This window comes from Antechinus flavipes, chromosome 2, assembly GCF_016432865.1.
Source record: "Antechinus flavipes isolate AdamAnt ecotype Samford, QLD, Australia chromosome 2, AdamAnt_v2, whole genome shotgun sequence".
NCBI classification, from domain to species: Eukaryota; Metazoa; Chordata; class Mammalia; order Dasyuromorphia; family Dasyuridae; genus Antechinus; species Antechinus flavipes.
Window position 1 is genome coordinate 467,206,674 of NC_067399.1, and position 25,782 is coordinate 467,232,455.

Genomic DNA, 25,782 nt, shown 5'->3' on the forward strand with positions numbered 1-25,782 from the left:
AGTTTTGATATTAGCTATGTAATTAATTTTGGACTATTTGCCACCATAAGGCTTGATTTCCTCTTCTGTAAAATGGGTTTATGTAACTTCATGGTCAAATTAGACCAAAAGTGACATCCTTATATTGGGGTCAAGGTACAGTGTGTCTTATGAGACCAATATAAGCTCAAAAGGCTCTATCACAGGTAGGGCATAAATAGTCTATGTGAACATTTGGAATGGAGATGCTCTAATTTGCACATCTATTTCTTTTGAGCTACTGCCATTCTACTTTGCTCATATAGGTTTGCCATGCTGGGTGATCCTGTGCCAGTGTCTCATAATAGATTCCAAAGTTCTTCAAAAAAAATATGCTACTTAAATTACCACCTTAGAAGATTGTTGTGAGGAAATTATTCTTTAAACTGTAAAGTAAATGAAACCTATTGTTATAGATTTATTTTTAATCTTGATAATGTGAATTTCTTCAGGAAAGTTATTATAAAAACACTGGATAATATCAGAAAGATTCTTTGAACGAATGATCTGTAATACCAAAATTAGTTATGAACTACAGACCAAACTGATGTATGATTTATGGGAAACGTAATTTATTGTCTTTTTCTATAAAATGTGCTAGTTTCAAAAACAAAAAAACCCTCAAGTTACCTTCATTTTATCCAAAAAATGCAAACCCATCTTGAACATAAGTAAAAGCAGCATGGAACAGTAGAGCTGTGGATTTGAAGTCATAGATTTAGGAATCCTAGCTGTCATTTTCATACCAGTATACCCTCATCTATATGTGAGGAAGTTAGACTACATAATCACGAAGGTTCATTTCAACTCAATCACTATGCTCTAAGATCTCTTTAGGCACTATGAGTCAATCTTTTCAAACTGAGAAGAGTAGTCATTACAGACTCCATTTTGGCATAGAAAATTTCTACTGAAAACACTAGATAATTTAGTAACTTGAATATCAAAACTTGGAAATATGATCCTAATTATATATAGTAGTTTAGAACAAAAAACAGACCTTAGATTCCTCTAGAAAAAGGTGAATTCATACCTCAAAATTATGTTATTACCTTATCTTGAAATAGTAGTAACTTTAGAAACTTTGCTTAGGCTAATATCCTGCAATAACTTATAAGACACTTCCATATACAAAATATTCTAACTATCTTTAAGACCAACCCCTACACAATCTTCTAGATTGTCTACACTAATATATATAATTAGAATGCTATTTTTCAATTTTACCTAGAGTATCTGAGGACTCAATAGGCATTAAAAATCAATTCAACAAGCAGTTGAAATAGAACAGAAGAGCACTAAATTTATAATTAGAAGATCTAGAACATCTAAATAAATAGTTAATGATTTAGTCACTTCAAACTTTTTATTTGCTCTGTAAAGGAGGGGAGTATTAAGATCTGCCCTATCTAAAGCCTAAGATGAGGTACAGTGGTCATATGAGATGTGTAAAAAACTAAATAAAAAATCAGCTATTCCTATTTATGGAATGCCTACTGTATATTCAGGCTACTGGACTGAAATACAGAAATGAAGAAATAGCCTTTTCTCTTAAAAAACTCACTATTCAATATTACATAAAGATGGGCGCACTTCTAACTTAACATTGTCAGTTTCTTAGAAAAGTCAGAACTTGGAAAAAGGCTACTTCCTTTTAAATGCCAGATCTAACTTCCTAAGTCTATTGTCATGAATAAATCACACCTTCTTTGACCTTTAGTCCAACTTGAAAATGTCTTCTTTACTAGCACTGTTGTGAGAAAAGCATTTTGTATGTTTGAAGGAGGAGTAAGAGGTGTAAGTAGAGCAAACATTTAAGAGAGGCCCTATATTCAAATTTCAGCTCTGTTGTTTACCCTCTGTGATCTGGTCTGGTCTGGTCACTTCAGTTTCTAGAATTTAGTTTCAATGTTATGAAATATTCAAGTCTGACAAAATGATCTCTAAATAACACTTCAGAATTTAAATCTTATGATCCTATGATGTTGGGCAAAATCAAGTTACTATACGTGAGAGTCAATCTCATAGAAATAGAGAAATCCTACAAGGGAAGCAGAATAGGAGGCAAGCTGAATCACCTGGGCTGTGAAGGTTAAGAGCTGCCCTGTGGTTTGGGGCATGGATTGAGTTAAGATAAGAGGTAAGAAAAGCTTCTCAGATGATAATCCGTCTGGGAAAAAAATTGGCCAAGGAGCAGAAGAGTTGACTATTTTTATTAAAAATTAACACTGCTGTAACCAATGATATAATACACATTAAATTATTTTTAAAAAGTATAAAAATTCAAAAAAATGTATGAAATATTTGAGAGAGAGAAAAATTATAGATGGGGATTGTGATGGAAGGTGTAGAAAAACAAAATTAGTAAAGTGTTCTTTTAGATGCTACTGGGATTGATTCTTCTACTACTAGCAAAGCAATATAAGGCTAACTTCAAAATCTTATTAAGTTCATTCAGTGATACAAAAGGAATGACAAGTTCACAAAATCACAGAATTTGAAGCTGAAATTTTGTAGCACGACATAGTAGGAAGAGAAGCTTGATTTGTAAATACTTAAATATTTAAGTAGTGGTTAAGAATCAGGCACTATGCCAACAGCTAGGGATATACACGAAAAAGTCAAACACAGTCCCTGCCCTAAAGAAGAATACATTCTAATGGAAGAGAGATGTAAACTACTAGGTATTATCAGATATAGAGAGAGTAGATAGGGCCTGGGTTCCATGGCTCTGAGTTGAGCCTTGAAGGAAGCCAGGTAGAGAAAGAATATATATCATTGGTGCATAGTGGGTATGGGGTGATGGAAAGGTGGAAAAGGCATAAAAGTGGAGTGAGATTGTGAAGGAATTGCAATTATTGTGGCTGGATGATAGAATACAGAGAGAGTAAGATATGTTGTAAGAAGATTGGAAAGGTAGGAAGGGGCCAGAGGTTAAAAAGAACTTTAAATGCCAAGCAACTTTATATTTGATACTAGAGTTAAGATGGAATTATTGGAGTTCATTGGGAGTGGAGTGAATGGTCAGAGATTGTGAAAGTAAAAAGAATAAGACCTGAATATGTAGTGTAAAAGGGAAAAATTGAGAATAACATTTTTGTTCTGCACCACTTAGTTCTATGATCTTTAGTAAGTTACAAAGCCTCTCTGTACCCCAGTTTTATTATTTGCAAAATGAGAGCAATCTTCCCTACTATAGAAGAATTACATCTCTATAGAGTCCTTTTCACTTTAAAATCTATAGATCTTGTGATAAAGAGTTTTCAAATACATAATGTCAAAGCTATAAGAAACTTCAAAATATGAAATAATATGGACAAAGGCCCAGAGAGGGAAGTAATTTGCTCAAGTGCAAAATGACTAAGTAGCATATGTAGTATTCAAGTCCTACCTCCAAACTCAATGCATTTTTCCAATACAGCATACTTTCTGCTCAATTAACTCTTGGATATTTCTGGGATCTGTGATTTAATCTTAGTTCCTGGTGACTCACACATCCTTTTATCCTTCTTCTGCTATATCTTAGGAGGGGCATCTTTACCCCTACCCATAGGATTGCTTTTCTGGGGAATAAGCCCTTCCCATACTGGTCTAACCAAAAAGAAAAGAAAAGAAAAAAAATGAAAAGAAAAATGTTTGCTAATTTTATGCCAAATTAATATAAATGTTTACATTTCTAAAATTTAGCAAGAATAAAAAAATGTAATTGATAGTGCAAGCAAAGAAAATATATCTGGCTTTTGGGAATTTAGCGTAGTTTTAATAGTAATTGTTATGTTGTTGAAAGTCCCTTTCTCAAATGCTAAATGGGATAAAGATCTTACTGATATATAAAGGAGAGGTCCGGTCAATTTAATACAGCTTCTGGCTAGTGAATATACTAAGTGGATTTAAGTAAAGAAAATTAAAAGATAGGGTAGAACCTGATTATCTCTTAGGAAATAGAATGTTAGAAAACAAGCAATAAACATTTATTAAGTATCTTCTGTATTCCCAGCGCTGCTAAGTAAGCAATAGAATGCAAAAAGAAGGAAAAAGACAGTCTTTACCCTCAAAGAATTCGCAATCTAATTCGGGGAGAACAGTAGACCTATTATGTGCAAATGATATGTACAAATGCACATATAAAAATTTGTGCATATAGAATGAACAGAAAATAAGATGCAAAACACTAAATTATGAGGGACTGGGAAAGGCTTCAGTTTTGGACAAGTTGAGCCTTAACTGTTTACTAGACATCCAGTTGGAATAGAGAATTAAATCCATGGGAGCTGATAAGATTATCAAATGAGATAGTATAGATGAATTAAAAAGTAGAATTTTAAATGTTATAGTTGAAGAATACTAAAAGAAGATCAGTCCAACTTTTACATTTTATAAATGAGGTAACTAATGCCCAAAGAAGTAACTTGCCAAAAGTCCTAAAGGTGAAAAAAAGGGAGTTTGGGACAACAGAAGAGTGGAGAGCTAGAATTCAAACTCAATTCAATATTTTTTCTACCATACTACTGTTGCTCCAACCTTCACCAAATTTACTATTCATTAGTATAAATGTAATACAACTTTCTGTTGACCATCTTCCAATTTTTAGATAATTAATGGCGACAAGAGCATGGCCACGTAGATAAGCAAAGTTATGAATTATCTTGTTGACAAAGCAATTTCAATCTGTATTTTAAGGGCTTAAACAAATTTAATATCTACCATGTAAAATGGCAGCTTTGACAAATTGATAATAATGGATAGGAATCCAGCATATTTATGACCATTTTTTAGCTCAAATCAATTTGACCAGAGAAATGTGCTTAACTATGGAATCTTAATAGATCTGCAGTGGAGCCATCCTTCCATTAAGCAAATAAGATGCCTTTAAATTGTATATAGGCTGGTTTCACAATGACTCATTAGTCAGATCTAAGGTTAACTAACATTTCATATAAAAACTCCAAGCTCTATTTAGTAGCAGATGCCAAGATGTGATTAAGAATAACAACATTTTCAGCTAAGGTGTGATTTAGAGAATAGGCATGCAATGAAAGTTAAGATATGCCTGTTTATTTGTTGGCTCAATACATTAATGGGGAAGGGAGAAGTGAAGAAAGGTGAAGAAATCCCCATCTCACCACCATAAGTGAATAGTTACTGAGTATGGCAGTTATTAAGGTGGAAAAAAGAAGTCATTAAGACTCAACTCCTTAGTTCAATTTTGGCCAGACACTTCTAGTTGTGTGGCCTTGGGCAAGTAATAATTTATCTACCATTATGTTTTAAATTGGGAAATAGATCTCAGAGATTGATTTCAGCCTCATTTTACATATTAGAAACCATCCAATCAGATTAAAGGACTTGCCTATGGCCAGCCAATAAGTGGTAAAACTGGCTTTAAAATAGATCTCCAGAACCCAATGCCTCTTGTTCTTTATAAAAGAATAACAGACTAGTAAGGATTAAAAGAAAAAAAGAAAAGAGCAATTCAATGCTGGTTTCTATAGTAATTTACCCTGCAAAAGGGAAAGAACAGCAAATATACCAGAAATAAAGCCTAGCTTCAGGTTCAAAGGATCACAATTTTAGAATTGGAAAAGACCTTATAAAATGTCATCTAATGAAGCCACATACTTAACAAAAGAGGATTCAGAAATAGGAAGTGATTTTCCCAAAGTCACAAAAGTAGTGATTAGAAGAGCTAAGAACAATTTCTATAATGAGGAATAAAGCTCTGAAGAGCTTAGTTTTTAGTGAATTTTATTAATTAAAATAATGCCCATGGAGGGAAAAAAAAAGTCCATGTTTATTTCTTAAGAAGACTTCACTTATCCAAAATTCTCATTTTATACCAAAATTCAAATTCAAAAAGATCACAGACTTTTCACAGCAGAAAGGGGACCTAGTCAAACTTCTTTCATTTTATATATTAGGAAATTCTGGCAAGAAGCAAAGTCAGTATTCAAAATCCAGGTTTTCTGTAAATCTAATGTTATGCCTATCACATACTAATGTTTCTCAACAAATTTGTTCAATCATCTCAGTAGTATCTGACTCTTTGTAATTCCATTTGGATTTTCTTGGCAAAGATACTGGAGTGGTTTGTTATTTCGTTGGCAAAGATACTGGAGTGGTTTGTTATTTCCTTCTCCAGGTCATTTTAGAAAAGAGGAAACTGACACAAACACATAACTTGTCCAGGGTCACATAGCTAGTTTCTTAGTCAAAATTTGAACTCGGGTGTTTCTGACTCCAGCTCTGGCACTATCACCTAGCTATCCTATTAAGACAAATGTTTATATGTTTATACTGATATCTTAGGAACTGCACATAATGCTAGGTGCTTGGATAAATAAAGCCTGAGCCCTACCCTTAAGGATCTTATACTTTGTTAGGAGAAAGAATAGATGTTCAAAAATAACTAATACAAATTATATCATTAAGTTTTAAATTTAAATTTTATTTTGGGGTAAAAGCTAAATGGGGAAGTGGGATTTGCTTTTGTTCAATGAATATCAAAGTCAATCAAGAATGAGCCTGTCTGGGATACTCAAGAGTAGATTAGGAAGTTATATTAAAAATCAGAAGGAAAAAAATAAAAAATAAAAATCAGAAAAATTCTGCTTAGGTCATTTGTTACTATAATCCAGATCTGTGATCTAGAATTTGCTTAATTTTAATCAGTTTAGCTTCCCTACAAAGTCCTTTATTATTATAACAAAAAAGAGGGGGAAGTATTTTTCTTTGGTTAACAACTTCCTTTAAGTAATCCATCAAAATATTAAAAGTGTCACAAGTTTAAATGCTACCTAAATTATATCTCTGATCAAAATAATAACCAACCACAATTCCAATGGACTCATGATGAAGTATACTACCCACCTCCAGATAAAGAGACGATGTACTCAGAATGAAGACTGGGGCATCCCCCCCTCCCCCCAACACCTTTCCCCACCCCCTTTGGACATAATCAATATGGGAATGTTTTGCTTGACTGTGTTTGTGATGGATTTTGGTTTTTCTTGCTTTCTCATGATGAGGGGAAAAGAAACAATGAGCATCTGCAAATAAAATGATTTGAATTTAAAAAATAAACTATATGTCAGCTGCTATGTAGAATAACTACAGAATAAAAAAAAGTTTGTTAAGGAGCAAGGGGCCTCAAAAACCTTTAGTCTAGTACCCTAATTTAACTGAAGAGGAAACTGAAGTCTGAACACTTCTGGAATACTGTGTTCAGTCTTAGACACATTTTAAAAGGGGCATTAACAAGTTGGAACACATTCAAAAGAAGGTATCCATGATAGTGAAGAGGCTGATCTGGGTATGAAGACTGATTAAAGGACTTGGGGATATTCAAACAAGACAAAAAGGAAACTTAAAAGAAATAGACAGATGTCTTCAAATATTTGAAGGGCAAGGCCAGAATACAGAATGTATGTATACATTTGTATGGGAAAGTGAGGGAATTGAGATCCAGATATGCAATTTACTCTTACTATTTATAGGCAAGATTTTAGCCTCAAATAACCTCTGATTCCAAAGCAAGGAATTCTTAAAAGATCCATGGATTTGAAGAATTGGAAATGGGAAAGAAATTAGAGGTAATTTAATCCACGTCCCTTGTACAGATGAAGAAACTAAGAAGCTCAGAGAGATGGGCTTGCCCATGGTCCTATAAATAATATGAGAATCAGAACCTGAACCTAGTTCCCCTGATTTTTAAGTATAATCCACTTTTTGTCTAGCTCCCTCCTTGGGCAATATCCAAAAGAACCAACACTGCAATACATGTCACAAAATTTACACATAGGTAAATTTACAAGTGTTGCTGACTAGGAGAAAGCATCTTTTATTTCTCAAAGAATACTTAACAGACCACCATAGTCTATCATGTGTTCAAGGGTTTCTCTCAAATTATGCTTAAATCTAAGTCTCACAAAATAGATTAATTCCTCCTTTTCAAAAAATAACTGCAGATTTCCTACGGATCTGATTCACAACATAGTAGGATACTAAAAACATTTCTACAATGACCTCTTATTCTAGAAAGGAAAAATGATTATAGTATTGATTTAGAATGAGAAAGGTTGGAATATTGATAAACAATTTCAGTATCCCCACAGTAGCAGTAGTAGTAAACTTACTAAATAAGTAAAGTTTGCAGAAAGGCAATGTGGAATAGCAGTAGCAAAAACAGATATCTAGGTCATAAAATCTAAGTTTGGTCCCGCCTCTACCACTAACTAGTCTACGCTCTAAAATCCTTAAGCCAATTGCCTTTCTAGGTTTTAACTTCCTCATATGTAAACTAAGCCAGCTAGATGATTAAATTTCCTTCTAAATCAGCATCTGTTCCAGCCTCTGCTAGTTTCTTTCTAAGCCCTTTTCAGTTCTGACAATCTATGTTCTATATTTACATTTCTTCAGTTCTCTTAAAACTTCATTTTCTTCCTCTGTTAAATATTTACATTAACTACCATACTTATTATAGGAAAATATATGGAGATAGAGAGTAGTAAAAAGAACAATGGACTTGGAAATCCAAAGAGGGAAATTCAAGTCCTATTGCTGCCATTTAACAGTAGAGTATGATTTTGATCAACTCCTTTCCCTCTTGGAGTCTTAGTTCTCTCACCTGTAAAAGGGGAATAATAACTACATACTACAAAGAATTATGAGGAAACTGCTTTGAAAACTTCCAAGGTTCGTCTTGTCTCCTCTTCTCTTGAGATACTATTTCTCTTAATTTTTAAATCCCATGAATTCAATTACTGCCTCTACACTGACAATTCTCAAATCTACTTAATTCAGCCTCTACCTTTGTCCTAACCCCTAGACTCATAATCACAACATTTTGAACTGAATCTTCTGTAGACATAATAAACTCAACATATCCAAAAGTTAAGTAATTTTCTTTCTTCCTAAGGGTTCCTCTCTTTCTAATTTCTCTATTACTTTCCAAGACACCAATATCTTCTCAGTGATCCAAGTTCACAACTTAGGTGTTACTCAATTCCTCAACCTCTCTTGCCCTGTCACATCCCTTTCATTGACAAGTCTGTTGATTCCTTGCCACAGTTCTCATATATTTCCCCTTCTGTGCTTTGACATTTCCATTACCCTGGCGCAGGCTCTCACAACCTCACCTCATTCCTGAAATACTGCATTAGTCTTTTTTTCTGGTTGGTTTCCCTACTTCAAGTCCCTCCCCAAAGGGCAGCTCATATTAAAATCTCCTCTACTAGATTCCCTTTAATACTAGGGTCCAAAATTATATATTTTGTTTGTTAATAAGTATTTGCATATTATCTCCTTCCTTACAGATGAGATCTTTGAAGACAAGGTCTGTTCTTTATATTCTGTATATCCTCCGTACTTAAAATAGTGCCTGACACATACTAGGTACCCAGTAAGTGCTTACTGACTGGTTGACTAAAGCTTAAGAGATTAGAAAAATAAGAACTTAAACAATTCTCCTGGTTACCAGACTACAACTACGATATTGAGTCCTCCCCCCATCCCCTTCTAATTTTTTCCTGTGAGAAGCTTATGGAACTCAAATTTTGTCAATAAGACATCATTTTTTCATATGTTCATCTGACTCTTCTTGACCCCATTTGAATTTTTTTTTTTTTTGACAAAGATTCTGGAATGGTTTGCTATTTCTTTCTAGCTCGTTTTACACATGAAGAAATTAGAGTAATTAGGGTTAGTTGACTTACCTAAGATCACATCTACGGTGGGCCAGCATTCTATCTCAGGAATATAATCAGTCCTCTGATAACTAGGAATTCTGAATTGAAACATACCTTTTTAGACACAATAAAAATGTATTTCTGGATACCAGCAAGTATAGCTGGTGTAATAAACTATTAAAGAATCTTCTGAAAATTAAGTACCTGATGTTTCTGCTAATGAATATATTCTTTAGTATAGATAAATAAGCAGAATGACATGGTTTCTGGTAGTCCTGTGGTCAAATCCCCACTCTACACCAACTAGACATGACCTTGGGGGCAAATTATTTAATCTTTCCGTGCCACAAAGTCAGAACTTTTTTTTTTCTTTCTGAGGCAACTGGGGTTAAATGACTTTTTCCAGAGTCACAAAGCCAGCAAGTGGTAAGTATCTGAGGCTAGATTTGAACTCGGGTCCTCCTGACTTCAGAGCTGGTATTTTATCCACTACACCAACTAGCTGCCCCAGAACTTCTTTTTATAATAGATGTAGACACTTAGAAAAGAGATAATATCACTTTAAATATTAAGAGAAATTGTTGCTTGGAAAATAACACCCCCCCCCAAAAAAAGGGGGAACTAAAATCCCTTAACCAGGATATTTCAAAGTCTGAACATTTGCAAGCTTTCATTTAGTTGAGTCACAGTGGTTAAGAAATATTAAGCATTCAACTACTTAATTATAGGAGGAAAGAGTAAGCTTTCCCTTTAATACTAGGGTCCAAAATATATATTTTGTTTGTAAATAAGTATTTGCATATTATCTCCTTCCTTACAGATGAGATCTTTGAAGCTGAAAGGAACCTTCAAATATAGAATGTTAGTACTATCAAGTATCTTGAAATCTGAGATGTTACAATATGTAAACAACACAAAATATCTAACAAAGCTAAAATTCTTTAACAACAGAACATTAGAGTAGGGAAGAACAGGGAAGAGAATGAAAAAAAAGATACTACTATCATCTCTCATTTACAACTGAAAAAACAGGCAAACAGGTTAAATGATTTTTCTAGGATCATATCATAGTTAGTATCTGGGGCTAGAGTTGAACTCAGAGTTCCTTGACTCCAGGCCCAGTACAATATCCACTGTGACTCCTATCTGCCTCTGCAGAGGTTCATATCTGAATCAAAAGGGACCTTCATTATCATCTAATCCAGACCTCTCATACTATAGAGGAGAGTAAGCTGTGGTCCAAAGAAAGGAAGTTACATGTTCCATACCACAAAAATAGTAGTAGCAGTAATTGAATTCATGGGATTTTAAAAATCATTAAGAGAAATAAGAAAAATAGTTTGTGTCTTTAGGAATGTAGACATTTTATTTGTCCCAAAATCAAGTAATGGGATTCAGAGTTGATGTAATTAACCACTGTAGCTAAAGAAAATGTCTAAAGATGTTGTTAAGATTTGTGCACTAGGAAAGGTAATGAAGGAGATGACCTTTCAGGTTCCTTCCAACTTCTGACTCTGATAAAACTGATTCTGTGAAGAACACCTCTGGATTTAACTTATTTCTTCTTATTTCTTTTTCTTTTTTTTTCCTTCAATTACATGTAGAAAAAAAATTGGGGAAGGGTGTTATACATGTACATTCATTTTTAAAATTTATTTCCCTATGAATCATGTTGGGAGAGAAAATGAGAACAAAAGGGGAAAACCAAGAGAAAAAAATATAGAAAAAGAAGAAAAAAGTGAACATAGCATATGTTGATTTACATTTAGTCTCCATAGTTTTCTCTGTATAAAGTTTATTGGAATTGCCTTGGATTACTGAACAGCTGAGAAGCAAGTCTATCATAGTTGATCTTCATATAATCTCGCTTTTACTATAGTTCTGCTCATTTCACTCAGCATTAATTTATAAATCTTTACAGAACTTTCTAAAATTAGCCTGTTTATCATATTCTATTACTTTAATATACCTATTCAGTCATTCCCCAATTAATGGGTCCTTTTCCCTCTTTTATGATCTCTTTGGGATACAGGCCCAGTAGAGTCACTGCTGGATCAAAGGGTATGCACAGTTTGATAGCTCTTTGGATACAGATCCAAATTACTCTCCAATATGGTTGGATCAGTTCATTCCTACACTAACAATGTATCGGTACCTCAGTTTTCCCACATCCCCTCCAACACTCATCATTATCTTTTCCTATATCTTATCCAATCTGAGAAGTGTGAGGTGTTGATCTTTCTTTTCTAATTTTTATCTCTGTTAGTCTACGACAGAAGTAGAATCTATCCATCCTAAGATCATCTCTTTTAAGAAGGGATCTGAGATGAGAATAACAATTTTGATAATTGATAATTCCCTAGTCTATGATTTTAAACATGTGTCACACTGCATTCAAAGATATGTCCAGTCAACCTGATCTATATCTAGTCACTGGACCCAGATGGCTCTGGAGGGAAAAGTGAGAGAAGTGACCTTGTCTAGCCCTCCCCCGCCTAAATGCAATTCACTTCCATGTCATGGCATCCTCTCCCTGATGTTGTGCTCCTCTTCGAGAATGAAAGACAAAAAACAACATCATCAATATCTTTTCATAATATTGCTGTTAAAAAGACATGCACTTCAGTCACATGCAATTTGAGATCATTTAAGTGCCATGAAATTTCCCTAATGTGATCCAGCTTTCCAGTTCTGGGATGAGGTCATTGTTTCGCTGCAGTATATGTCTAAGTTATATGTACTAAAAGAAAAACTCAGATACTCCCCTCCTCAACTCTCTACCCTAGAATTGCTGGAATGTGGCATTTGGTATAGATGTAGAGGTGAACCTACGTTCTTGAAAGTTATTAAGATAGCCATTTTTTAACAAGTTCTGTTAAGTTTAAAAGTTTGCAAATTTAAAAGACTTTAAAAATGGAATACGTGCTAATATTGTTTATCCCCCAAATTCAAGCTAAGTGTAGAGAAGTTTATTACCTATTATACAGAAATGAGTACCTAGTGATATAGAGTTCTTATTTTGCCATGGCAACACACGAACATCATATACTAAAGGCATAGAGAAATAATTTGTCTCTCTGGAGGAATTGATCACGACAATAAAATCTTCTAAAGTACTGAAATATACAAATAGTATGTTAAATACCTCCCTTGGATATCCTTTAACTAAAAGAGACTCTATCAGAAATGATGTTTGCCAAATAATGAATTCCTTTTCTCCTTTCTTTGTTATAATCTTTTAGGAATGAAAACAAAGTTTATGGCTAGTGTTACTTTCCTCACCCTTTACTTTTGAATTTTCACTGTATATCAGCTATTTACATGACATTGTTCTTGACAACTGTTGGTCAGAAGCATATAAGATAGTATCATTTCACATTAGTACACTGCATTTATTCTATATGGGTAACAGAATATTAAAAGGCAATAAGATGGAGAAATAAAAAAGACATTTTAGTTCCAATTCCACCACCAGTCTATGTTCTCTGAGCAAGTCACTTGCTAAATCTGGACTTAAATCTTTTGTGAAATGAAAAGGATGCACTATATGATCTTGAAGGCCCCTCTGAGCTCTAAAACATGTTATTTTTCTACATTATTTCATAATATAGCATTAACATTTGTCTTATATGTCATCAGAAAAAAATGCTGAAAGTCATTTCCTTCGAAGTTATAAGAGCTGAACTTTATTGTGAGATTCTAGACCGTGAGACAAACATCCTTGGATTATCTCAGCTTCCAATATAATATGAGGATGATGCAAAAAACAGAGATATAGGACCTAGTCTTTTTTTTTTTTTGAGGGGTTGTAGTAGAATTTATTTTGATTCTGCTGAATCCATAAAAAAAAAAAATAGTCTTTGTTATTTCTTTTTTTTTTAATTTTTTAATAACTTTTTATTGATAGAACGCATGCCAGGATAATTTTTTACAGCATTATCCCTTGTATTCACTTCTGTTCCGATTTTTCCCCTCCCTCCCTCCACCCCTTCCCCCAGATGGCAAGAGTCCTTTACATGTTGAATGGGTTGCAGTATATCCTAGATACAATATATGTGTGTAGAACCGAACAGTTTTCTTGTTGCACAGGGAGAATTGAATTCAGAAGGTATAAATAAGCCGGGAAGAAAAACAAAAATGCAAGCAGTTTATATTCATTTCCCAGTGTTCTTTCTCTGAGTGTAGCTGCTTCTGTCCATCTTTGATCAATTAAGGCTCTCTTTATCAAAAAGGTCCACTTCCATCAGAATACATCCTCAAACAGTATCGTTGTTGAGGTATATAATGATCTCCTGGTTCTGCTCATTTCACTCAGTAGGACCTAGTCTTTTTGAATAATCATGTATTTGGTCTAATTATAGAATTTAAATAGTACAGTTTTTAGCTTGTTACTTGTAGCCCAAAAGTTTGAGTCAGGATTATAGGCTATTAAGAGCTAGAAAGACCTTTAGAGGTCATTTAATTAAGACACTTAACAAAGGGTCACAAACACTTATTAGCAATCCTCAGAACTTGGCTCTGACCTTCAATTATGAGATCATAGATTTAGGCCTATAAGGATCCTCAGAAGTCATCTAATTCATCCCTTTCGTTTTGTAACTGAGGAAACTGAGGCCCTGAAAAGTTAAATGACTTACTTGCCCAGCCAGAGACAGTGTCTCAGTGAAGTGTCTTAGGTCTTTCTGACTCCAAATTCAGTCCTCTTCCAATATATAATGCTGTCTTTATTTCTGACTCAAAATTTATTGTCTTTATACTACCCCCTACTATCTATCTATTTACCTATCTATCCGTATCATAGTTTCTGTTTTTCCCCTCTATGACTCTAATTAAGGACAGGTAGGTCTTCCCAAATTTGATCATTTCTCCTACAAAACAGCATCCACACTTTAAACTATTTTATGAGTTATTTTGGTCAAAAAAAAAAAAAAATCATAGCTTGGAGGCCAGTTCTTTGGTGATAAGTCTCTCTGCACTTAGCTGGGCTATTACTTGGACAAGTATTTTGCATCCCATATCCCTAAAATCTTTCCATCTTTATAACAGCGTAGTGATAGTCTCTGTTGGCATAGCTCTAAGGTTGGCATAATGAAAAGAATGGATTTGGAAAATATCTAGGTTCAACTTTTGACTGTACTAACTTATTATTTTATGACCTTGAAAAAGTCATTATGTAGATATAAAAAGAATTGGTGGGATAGAACTCTCTTAACTTCCTTTTCAGCTCTAAATTCCAAGATTTTACAAATCCAAGGTCGCTTACACATAATGTTGGAGCATCAGAGCATGACTTCAGTTAATTTTGAACCATATTTGGCCATGAAAGTAGGATATAGGAAAAAAAAAAAATAGGCACATGAAAGATCCTAGCCTACTTATCCATTGCTTACATAGGCTGAATAGCAATTATTGTCCACATTAACCCCACTATAACTATCCTTAACCTTACTATCTATATCATAGCCACCATTACCACATTTCTAACCCTTAAACTTCTCAAATATTAACAAAATCAAATTCCTAGGAGGCCTATGAAACAAATCTGCAGCATTTAATATGTTTCATTCACCTTCAAAATGGAGCCCAGGATACTTAGGCTGACCATATCCTGGACTGGATCCTCTTTCAAGTAGCTCCAGAAGACAACTAGTTAAAAAGTATATGACTGCTTTTTCTCTAGTTGTCTGGAACTTTGACTAGAACTATTGAAAATTGTCAACTAATTCAATTCTACCATTTGTAGATATTAATGAGATATGCAAATTATTAGCTGTACAGAGGTTATCCTTCAAAACCCTCCAGAGTTACCTAGCCTCTTCCAGCCCACTCAAGGAAACAATTTTCCCCTTTATAGCAAAATGATGCTAAGATAGAAGCAGAGGGAACAGAGGGGCAAATCTCTCATTAGCTACTGCTCAGCAATCCAGCAACATAGGGGGAGAAGGCCAATTACTCAAATTCCATGGAAGTTGGAAGAGAAAACATAGATCTAGCTCCTTGGCAATATTAGAAAGGAAAACAAAAATAACAAGATAAATAAATTTCATTCAGCAAAAGTAGCTATGAACCCTAAAGGATACATAACCTTTATGTACCCTAAAGGATACATAAAGGTTAAGATTAAATCTGTTCATGAGTTTAAAAAGTCTAGTATGGGGGAAAAATAACACATATACAAAATTGTAAGTAATAGACAATATTACATGATAAATAGAGTTTCAAGATGGAAAGTGTTAAGTCTTTATGGAAGGGAGGAATTTATTGCTTCTTGAAGGTAAGAAATGGGCAAAGAAGAAAAGGGCATTCTAGGCAGAGGGAACAACATGAACAAAATTATCATGATAGACAAGGACAAGGTATTTCCAAGGTACAGAGAGCTGGGAGGCAGTGGGATACAATGAAGAAACACTAAACTCAAGAGTACAGGATTTGGCTTGAATCTCAGCCTTGTAAACCCCCAATCAAGTCATGTCCCATTAGGGACCTCAACTTCTTCATTAACAAGAACATTGGAAAAGAGTTCTAAGTCCCTTCCAACTCTAATTCTATAATCTTAGTTTGAAGATTGACTACATGATACGCAATGACAGTCAAAGAAGCTAGAAAGGGAAGCAATACATTACTGTGGAGGGTCTTGAATGTCAAAGGAATTTTTATAGAGTCATTGAAGAGTTTGGAGCAGCAGAATGATATAGCCAATGAGAGCCAAATTAAGTGTAAGGAAGATACTTTTAACACCATATGGAAGGGTTAGCTGGAACCTATTAGAACTGGAATATACCCTAATTAATTATTCAAGTTTCTTAATATCTCATTCTCTCTATCCCATCCATATGGAGTATGTATGGATATTTATATGTCTATAAATACATTAAAAAGTATCAAATAAAGTGAGATCAGAGTAAGAAAATTTTATGTTCATGGATCCTGAATGTTAAGAGGGAAATGATAGAAAAGAGTAAGCCAAGAATACATTTCCACTTTTATGAGTAGTTCTGGGACACAGCATAACCATATAGAAAGAATATTAGATTTACAGGCAGAAGACCCTACCTAGCTATTGATCTTAAGCCATATTACATATTACTTTACCTAACTTAGTTTCAGTTAATTCAACTACTAACAAGAGTTAGTAATAAGTGTACAACCTACTTTACTTAATCAATTTTTTTGTAAGAAAAATACTTATAAACTTAAGAAATGAGAGATCATTAACTAAAAGTCAGAACGAATACCAAATTTTGCTGATCTCATTAGCTTGTTTGAGGGGGATCTTTGGGGTCTTGTTCCTGGAGTTTCAGGGTTCTGTTATCCATAATGACACACAGAGTTTGGATCAAAAGCGGTATAAAAAAAAACAGTAAAATTGTAAACAGTAAGCAAACAAAAAAAGGAAAGATGTCATGTGGACAATAAACTGGCTGAAATGTAAAATGAGAAAACTGGGAGTCCCACATTGAGGAGATTAGAATTGAAAATGTTGAGATTATAGAAAAGGTTAATAGAAACAACATTAATAAAGCTCTATAGGCAACATGTTAATTATTATCATTAACAATGTTTTCTTTTAAAAGATATTGTTGATTTAGTGGAATATAGCTATGAAGAAACTACAGGATTAATATTGAAAATAAAGGAGATTATATTCCTATTCTGCCTTGTTCAGATTATATCTAGAACATTGCACCCAATTTTAGAAATCACATTTTTGGAGGGATACTGACAAGCTAAGCCAAATATATTTGGACCCAGACAGCAAAATGAAGAGTTTAAAAGGGTTGGTGGCAGAAAAGGAGGGCAGAGAAAAATCTCCCAACTTCAGAGCAGTTTAAAAATGGAATAGATTGTTTTAAGTAGTGAGTTTCCACATTCTTCAAGCAGAAGCTGAATGGCCACTAGTCAGCTATGTTATAGGAGGATTCTTGTTAAGATACAGGTACCCCAGAGGTCTCTTTCAGCTCTAATTGCTTATTACTGATTATGACAAAGGTTGGCAGGCAAAGCAGTTGCTATGCACTCACTTCTAAAGAGGCAATAAGTGCCTTGGACAATAATTTCAATTTTTCTCCTTTTCCTCCTCCCTAAGACTCTACAATAAGAATATGTGGTTGTAATTTGTTACTTAAAGAAGAAAAAACCTATTGAATTGTAGACTTTGGCAGACAGATGGTGTTGAAATTAAACACTGAGCCTTGGCAGCTGCACTCTGACAAATTCTCACATCATTACTCTCTGATGAGAGCCCTGTTTAGAGTTGGCATGTGTCCTCAGGGTGATTTGCTAAGGGAATTTCTCACTTTTAGAAGGTGACCTACAAACAACTGTCTTCCTAGATACCATTAGTAAACATCTTCTCCCACTTCAGGTTTTTGTTTTTAAGAAAGAAAAGGATTAACTTCCATCAGTACCACCTTAAACTTATTTGCCAAAAGTCTTGGGGGGGTTAAATTCCTGATATAGTGGAGAAAGCTTTGGATTTGGAAGTCACAGAATTTTTCAGCCTTACATTTTAATATGCATGTGTCTCTAGAACATGCAACTTCTCTAGGCCTCAGTTTGCTCAATTCATTTTTAAAGGAGTACAGAGGACAAGTTTGGATGTTCTCTGAAGATACTTTCCCATTCTCATTTTATAATGACTTCAACAATATCTGTTTTGGAAACATTAACTCCATTGTCCATCCTTATTTTTATATTTGAGGAAATGAAGGCCCAGAGAAGTTACCTTTCTCAGTTGCACAAATAAGAAATAGCAAAGGTAGGATGAGAATCTAGATCCTCTGATTCCCACCTCAGTGTTTTTTCTATGCTACTCCTGTTATTAAGAAGATTTTTTTCTATGAGAAATCTGCGATATTAAAAACCAAATCTGTGTGTACTGATAAGAGTGGAAATTTAGCATATAAATTAGACAAGGTATATAGGCAAGAATTATGGATTTGGACTTAGGAGACCCAAGGTCAAATGGTATCTCTGCTATATATTAGCTATGAAACTTTGAGAAAGCCAATAGGCCCTAATTTTCCTATCTGTAAAATGTAGAAATTAGAACATCCCTAAAGTTTTAACTCTTATGATCTTATAAAGCTAGATGTAAATTAGCTATCTTTACAAAGCTTTACAAAGAGCTTAGCCACTCACTAGTCTCTAGGCCATATAAAACATTTAACTTACGTGTAGCCCTTAGGTTTAGATAGCTACAAAGGAAAGTTGCTGACCAACAAAAACCCACAACATGGAATGCTAGAATTCAATTTCACCTAAATAAATACAGAAGAAAATGTATGAATCTGTATAAGTAACAAAGATTTGTCAGTGACTACATATCAAAACCATTCTTTCAGAAGAAGAAAATGCTATCATAATTTAAGACCTTGCTACTATATACTATGTTGATTTTAGCTGTTTGTCACTATACAGGCCACTGCACTTAGCAAACCCATTAATTCATCTTCAATCCATCTATACCACTTTAGGATGGGACCTAAACACAAAAGACTTATTACTCCAATGTCTAATACATCAGGAATAAGAACTCATGTTTCATTAATGTCCTCCAAGTTTACACAAAAGTTTCCTCATGACCATTTTGAGATGGATAGCACAAATATTTCTCCTACTTTATAGATGAAAAAGCAGAATGAGACCGAATAAATCATTTGCCCAAAGTCACATCAAACAGCCAAGAGTTTACATAGAGCTTTTTGATTTACAGGTTCTCTGACCATCACAATAACTTTGTAAAGTAAACATTATCATACTCATTTTACAGATGAGGGAGGAGAAATGATGTAGCTAGGATCACATTGCTAAGAAACTATCTCTTTTCCATTTTACAAAATGTTGGCCATTTTTTTTCAAAAGGGAAATGAAACTCCCAGAATATGTGACTTACCAAAGATTACAAGCTAATAAATGTTGAAATATAGAGACCTGAGTTCAAGTCCAAGTTCCAAATTCAGATTCTTTCACATAACTTTTTTAGCCAAAAGAACTATACTTTGGTACAGTGGGAAAAGCCCTATCCTTTTGCAGAAGATCTGGATTCCTATGGTAGTGCTGTGCTATAGTTTAAGGTTTACTGTACTGTTAGTACAGTAACTAAGGGCAAGTTACTTTCCTGTTGACCTCAGTATCTTTTGCAAAATGGGGATAAAAAAAATCTCCTTTCTGCCTGAGTCTATTTCTGATAATACAAGACAGAGATTATTTTGTTTTATATAACTGAAGAGCTAGAATATAGGGTGCTAGCATGCACATTATGAAAGTTGAAAAGCATCTTAAAAAGCAATTGATTTATCTTACAGGCTCAGTGCTTCATGTAAACTTTAAAGCATATTAGAAATATAAGTTATTAAAACATATTTTTGAATTTATTCATGGACTAGATTTTTTTTTTAATTTTTCAAGTTTTAGGTCCAAAATCATCCTATGTGATCTAACTATTAAGATAAACAGAATGTAGTATTAGTTTCTTTTAATTATAACAATATTATTGATACTTAATATGTGGTTATTATATAAAATAGCAATTAAATCCAAATAGTAAACAAGTCACATGACTACAAGTTAATACTGGAGAAGTCCTATAGTCTTCAGCACTTAACTTGGAATCAGAGACTACTTACTAACTGTAGGCAAGTAATTTCCCTTCTCTGGACTTCCTCTAAAAAGTTAGGAGGTTGAATTAAATGACCAATAAGGCTCCTTCTGGATCTAAAATTCATATGATTCTATGCTACAAAAGAAAAAAAGGAGGGGTGGGGGTGGGGAAGAGAGATCAAGAAATTGGCTTAATCACTGACAGCCAAACTCGACTGTGGAAGTTTGGTGACATCTTCTGGGTTTGGTATCTTTTGTCCTATGCCAACTAGCCCATCAGCTGTCTTTCTATGTCACTGTCATTACCACTCCTGACAATGGTAACCATTAGTGTCCAAATTTCATTCTTTCAATGTTTAAAACATGTGTCAGTCTTTGATCCCCTGTGCCCTTCCTGTATGTCAATACTTAAAAGGCTTGTCTCAGTTCTTTCAGCCTTGTCAGAAATGCCCAAAAGGCGCATAGCTATTGACATCAATTCTTGGCTAGACACACTTGGCAGGAGGCCCAATATAAAGTATTATTTGGATGCTCCTAATAGTCATTATAATTATTTCCCCAATCATACTAGCAATTAAAATAAACGTCTTCCAGAAGATAGTCCAATGTTTCTCAAATCGCTTATATATCCCCTTGTATTCACCCATGATTAGAAAGCATTTCAAATGTGACTTCACCTAAAAAAGTCACAGCCTTGAGGCTATCACTCTGTGATGCTGAACATCTCACAATTCTCTATATTTCACATTAAAGACATTTTTAAAGTACATTAAAGACCCAACATTCAGGATTTATTAAACACTTCAAGTCATGTTGATGCTACTAAAGGTTTACATTCGTGTAGGATTGCCTGGGGAAGAAGATGTTAAAGAAGAAGGGAGGGAAAGAGAAGAGACTAGAATAAGAAATATTAGTGCTGAAAAGGCCCTCAGAATGAATAATTTTATAGCTGAATAACAAATGTAGGATATTAAAACCCATTTTAAAATTTAAAAAAAATATTAAAAACTTCAAGGAATCTTAAAACATAGAATTTTAGCACTTCATGAATTAAGATAGCTTAGTTATACAGCATTTCAATTGCAAAGCACCTTATGACCTTATTTGACATATCCTACCTATGTGATTAAATGGACAAGTCATTTAATCCCTCAATGCCAAAAAGTCTAAATTTAGAAATATATCCATGGTTGACAACCTGCTCTTTTGAATCAGTGGAGTTCTTCCACACTGATCAAAATCACAGATCATCTCTACTCTCCTCACAAAAAACACCCCTTGATACACAACAAATATCATATTGCTAGAGACATTTCACAGATAAGAAAACTAAGCCAGGAAGGAGTGACTTGTTTGAGAATCATAGAGCTGATTAGTGGCAAAATAAGGCTTAGGACTCCAAGTCCATTTATCTTTTCACAAATACTTGGTAAAACTTTTTAGATCACACCACATTTGTATTTTCTTGTATTTTGTGATGGAGGAGGAAAACTCTCCTATTAAAAAAAAAAAAAAAAAACCTTAAGTACAAAGAAAAGTTATTTTCATAAATACTTTTTAAAATACTCTAAATAATTAAAATAGCTTGGAATCAACATTTCCACTTAGCCATTGACAATTACAGTGTTTTAAACACTTCTATAATTTACATAAGCAAGGACAAATTTCTAAGAGCAAAGATTAAGTTTAGTTAAGTATAAAATACTCAGTAACTTTTAATTTGATAGTAAGTTAAATAGTAAGAAATAGATACATTTTTTGTTATATTTCAAAATAAAGATTACATATACCTTGATCCCCGCTTTTGCATATTTCACTAATTGGCTGTTAAACACACTTAAGCTATTTAAGACTTTCAAAAGTAATGAACAGTACTCATTTAACACCAGGAAATGAAGTAAACAGAACCAAGAGAATGTTTTACACAGTAACAGCAATATTGTTTGATGAAGAACTGTGAATGACAAACTATTCTCCACAATACAATGATCCAAGACTATCTCAAAAGACTAATGATGAAGCATGTTATCCACCCTCAAGAGAAGGAACTGATATTGCTTGAATACAGTCTGAAGAACATTTTTCACACTTTCTTTCATTTTTTTCCCCTTTTATTTAAATTATATGATTGCACATGTATAACCTATATTTGATTGCCTACTATCACAGGAAAGGGGAGAAAAAAAAGGGAGGTACAGAATCTGGAAATCAAAATCTGAAATAAAAATATAAAAAAGAAAAAATTTTGAAGGTTAAGAGACAACATAGTATTGTTAAAACAACAACAGTGGACTTGGAGTTAGAAAGTCAAATTTCAAATCCTTGCTCAACTAGTATGACTATGGGCAAGTCATTTCATCTCTCAGCCTCATTTGTAAAATAGAAATGATATTATTTATACTATCTGTCTTAACAGGACTACTAGGAGGCATTAAAATACTTTAAATGTAAATTATTATCAAAGTGCATTTTTCAATAACTTTGAAACCAGATACATAAATGAATACTCACTGATGTTGAAAGCAAACATTAGTCTTTCTGTAGGTTTGCAAATAATTCTACAGAATAACATTGTCTTTGAATTGATGTTATATAACCATTAGTTCTCTACTAGATGTTCTCATTTCCCCTATTCATATTGTGAAAGCAAACATTTTGGTTAAAGTCTACCCTATTATAAGTATTTCCACAAAATTTTTTTTTTCCAGTTCTAATTAAAGCCAAATGTAGTGCAAGAGGGAGGGTTAGTGCCAAACCAACATTAGTTTTAGTCTGTTCTACCAAAAGAAAAAGAAATCTCACAGCAAATTATATGGTAAATTCATTCAGATATCCCCATGTAACTTTTAAACAAGCAATCCCTTTTAGAAAATAAAGTTGTCTTATCAGTGCGTAGCTACAAAAATCGAAATCACGAACCCAAGCAAGGATTGTGAGCAGCATCTTGAAGTAGCGAGTATCTAAAGAACATTGATCACACAGCCAGACAGATGTTGGTAATACTCTTGGGTTTGTTTACTAACTTTGTGATTGGACAAATTCCTTTATCAACTTGGGAGTGATGGCTCATACGTGAAATGAGGGAATTGGACTAATTGCTTTCTAAAGTTATCTTCCAACTCCAAGACTTTGTATTAATAGGCTGTATTCTAAGTTTCCTTCTGGTCCTTACATTCTAGATCACATGATAAATATCTCCTACTCTCTGACATGTATCGAAACGAGTTGGAAATGTTTGCTTTTTAAAATGACCTAGACATAAAATTTGACTACAAATCTCACTAAAGTGCTAGTCAGCCAAATAATTACTATAAATGGCAATCATATTAGCTGAAAGATGCTAGTTTCAAAAAGGGATTAACTGAAAAAAGGCATTCACCATCTGAGTATCCAAGAATAAAATAAACATAGGACAGACTATTTGAGAACAGATGATAAAATAGAAAGGCAATTGATTTATGCGGATTAAAAGATGGCCAAATGATCCCATTGGGTGCTTCTGTTCACAAAATACAGAATGTTAACAGTCAGAAAAGAATAGAGCAGGCATGTAGTCAAATCCATCCCTGTACAAGTCTCCTTTACATGTTCAATAAATCATCACAACCTTCACTTAAAAGCCTTACGTAAGAAGAAACCCACAACCTCCCAATGCAACCCCATTCTACTCTTGCATAGCTTTAATTGTTAGAAAATTTACTCTTAAATTCAGTCTAAAAAGACACACAGACATAGATACACATACAGAGACAACCCCTATTCCTCACCCCTTCCCCAGTTCTGCTCTATGGAACCAAGCAGAACAAATCTCATCTCCCCTCCCCCACCCCCAACAAGATAACCCATCATAAACTTAAAAGACAGCTAGCATCTCCCCAGTCTTCACTTCTCCATGCTAAATTATTCCTAGTTTCTTCAAATGGATTTTCATGTGGCCCTCTGGTCTTCTGAAACTTGTTCATATTCTATCTATACAATATGCCCTGTACCATGTGGATGTGATCTAATGAAAAGAGTGCAGGATTCTTTGTTCACTTCCTCTGATTTAGATTTCTAAAGGCACTCTTCATCTAACCTAAGTTAATAATAACTTTTTTTTTTTTTGGCTGATGATAAATTTAGATGTTTTTCACATAAACTCTTAGATGTTTTTCACATAAACTAGAGAATCATTTAAATGGATAATCAAATCAAGTTATCCACCTTAGATCTTAATAAAGCAAATGATGAATTGATTTGATTTCATCATTACCCCCAAAATTATTTTTAAATGAGATTTTATTGATTTTTCTGGTTTTTACTTCATTATGGTTTTCCCAAACAACTATATTCCAAACCCCTTCTAGGAACCATACCACATAGTATTTTTAGAGGGAAAAAAATTAACACAGCTGATTCATACTGAAAAAGTTTGAATACATGAGTAATGTGCAACTCTTGTGGATCTCCCACCTACATGATGTAAGAGATTAGGGATATTTTCTCATATCTTTTTATTCAAGTTCTGCTTGATCTTTATCATCTTGTTACGCTTAATTTTGATTTTTTTGGTGTTATTCTTTTCATTCATATTGCTACAGCTACTGAAAATATTGTCTTCTTGACTCTGTTTACTTCATTCTGCATCAGTTCATATAGATTTTCTCTTGTTTCTCCATATTCATAATATATATCATTTCTTATAGCATACATAATACTTCATTACATTCATGTACCACAATTTGCTAAATATTTATCCTATAAAATCTGAAATCTGTGATGTAACTGCAGATGCAAGGGGGTTTAACACAAAGTATTGTCATGAAATTTGAGTTCAACCCTTGATGTTGCCACTCAGGAAGTCTCTGAGCTTAATTGTCCTCATTTTTAAAATGAGGCTACTACTTTGTATTCTTTTAATCTCATAAAATCAGATAAAAGCCACTGGAAAAGAGGAAGGTGCCTCAAATTCACTCCAACTCTCATTTTTACAGATGGGAAAACAAAGTCCAGAGAGAAGTGATTGGCAAATTGATGGCAGAGCTGGAACTAAAACACTGAATACCATGTCTAGAGATTTTCAACCATGCTACTCTTACCTCTGTAATCTTATAACTAAGAATGTATATAACTAGATACATGTAACAAGTTGTTATTTTTAGTACTCTGAATAATAAATCTGTAACAGCCTAAAGAGAAAAGCAGACACACACTTACACAACCACCTCTCAGTGATTTCTAAGGAAAAAAGGTGTCCCAGGAAAATGACAAGGAAATCATTGAGTTTGCATGTAAGAAGTAAGAGCTTCATAAAGGAGAAAATTAGAATTAATATCACATTAATTCACATGATGTGATACAACAAGGAAAGATTTGTACTCAAATCATCTGAGTCTTAGTTTCCTCATCAGTTTAATGGGAATGATACACTTGCCTCATCAGTATAATGGGAACGATAACACTTGCATCCTATCTATCTAGCTGTGAAGAAATAGTTTTA

At 33.8% G+C, this 25,782-nt stretch overlaps 1 protein-coding gene and 1 long non-coding RNA gene across 4 annotated transcripts in view; one reads left to right on the forward strand and one right to left on the reverse strand.

The window, feature by feature from the left end:
* NR6A1 (nuclear receptor subfamily 6 group A member 1) overlaps positions 1 to 25,782 on the reverse strand; it is a 246,719-nt gene that overhangs the window by 137,854 nt on the left and 83,083 nt on the right. The window lies entirely within an intron of this gene.
* Positions 1 to 25,782, forward strand: part of LOC127550566 (uncharacterized) — a 38,264-nt gene that overhangs the window by 7,337 nt on the left and 5,145 nt on the right. The window lies entirely within an intron of this gene.